The following is a 2,141-nucleotide window of genomic DNA, read 5'->3' on the forward strand; positions in this document are numbered from 1 at the left end:
GTTGGAATATAATTGATGGAATAAAATATTTATTGTTTACTTTTAATAATTCATTATTTAAAGTACTATTTCAAAATAATTATATTATGGATTTAAAAGTGACACTAATCAATTTTAAAAAGAAAATATTATGTGTAATATAACTCGTATGTCATGTACAGGGTTATTATTCTAAAATTTGTATATCATTTTACTGCCAACATTATTTTTGCACTAATGTAATAATCTCACTTGTCAATTCTTAAGTGTGTAAAAATAAAATAATATGGAATAGTTCATACCATGAAAAGGTTTGTCAAATTAATGAATTGATTTATTTGAGAAAAGAATATGAAGAGATGTGATAGATATAGAGAATATAATTATAAATAAAAGAATAAGTAAATAAATAGAGAATATATGAATTATTTAATATAAATTAATAATATGTAATTAGTTTTGGAGAAAAAAAAGCTTGAGAGAATTGTTCGTCACACTTATAAGAGAGGAACAAATCTCACTTCTAGTATATTAAGTTGAAGACAAGTTGATAGGTAGCTAGATATATACTATAATTCAATTTATTATACATATCTAAATTTCAAAAATTAGCATGTAGAAGAGGGTTGTCCTATTACTTTACATATATATCTTCAAGTGATTAATATGGATCCTGTTTATACCCTGATCCAACATTAAGGCGCAGGACCAAATAAGATAAAAAAGTCCAATTTATAGATTGGCCTCACCACGCAATCGACCTCATTACAAGAGGCCGGATTCGACACAGGCTCCACCATAAGGAAGTCGGGAACGAGAGTTAGCTAGCAGATAACACTTATTCAAATAAGTAACTACCCTAAAATCTCTCAACACACTTCTAGGAGTCATATCTCAACTTCTTTAAGATAAAGGGACGGTTATACTCCAACGATGGTTATTGGTTCACCACTATAAATATACTGACACCCCTTAAATATCTCCAAGTTTCAATATTCTCTAAACTTGTTTAGACTCTTGCTAACTTAAGCATCGGAGTGTCTTTATAGATACCACCCTTATTCTCTCTCACACACAAGTCGAAAGGAGACTCCCAGACATGAACATGCTCGAAGGCTTCCCCCACTAGATGATTGGGCCAATCTAACGAGTCCAGTTCATTAATCTCCAGTTACCCATCGTAACATATCCTATCAACACAAAAACCTTCAAATGATTCAAATTGCAATTTAACAGGGTTAGCCAGGTTTCCATAAAGACAATAATGTGGGAACATAAATCACTTTGTATATTACGATGAAAAATATTAAAATGTTCCTCAATCGTATAAGAGTGTGTTGATTTCATATATTCCAAGATCCACTCCAAAGAACGTGAAAAAGCCAAAAGCTTCAAATATAACAAAACAGAAGCAAGCAATCATGACTACTTTATCACTCTTAAATTAAAAGAAAGAAACATTTTTTCCCCTAATAATGTGTGTATGTACTTGTACTATATAATTTAGAATGGTATATATTACTGCATAACTAACAGTTGACATAATATTTAAATGATCAACTATAGTAATTAGTGACGTGTCTGGATTATCTAGAACAATTACTATTCGATTATTTTTAATAGTTTGCTTGGCATTTGATGAGGTCACTGAATTCTTTTTTGTTTTATACATTGGTGGTATATACCGTGTATATTTCATTATTCTTTCTTGCTTCCATAGTTCATAAGTACTTTTCTTTTAAATAAAAAATTACGCAAGTAATTTTATTATATTTTATTTTTTGATTTTCTCTAACTAATAAACAAATTATACTTATGATTAAGGACACTTATTATACCGCAACAAATTTAGAGTAATGTTATATGAGAAAAAAATTATCAACATATTTTATAAGAACCAAGAAGGGTTACCACATTAATCTAAAATAAAATAAGATAGTATTTCACCTGTATTTCTTAAATAAGAAACAAGATAAAACAAAATAGAGAACAGATAAATATGTTTATATGCATATAGCTACACTAATAGCTTGACAAATGACAACATAGTAATTGTTAGATATATAGTATTTTTTTTCTCTATCAGTTAAGTGTTTTGGAGAAGTAATTTCATGACATAATATCTAAATTTTTATTATTTCTAAAAAAAAATAACACAAGAT

The sequence above is a fragment of the Arachis ipaensis genome, chromosome B07 (assembly GCF_000816755.2).
Source record: "Arachis ipaensis cultivar K30076 chromosome B07, Araip1.1, whole genome shotgun sequence".
NCBI lineage: Eukaryota > Viridiplantae > Streptophyta > Magnoliopsida > Fabales > Fabaceae > Arachis > Arachis ipaensis.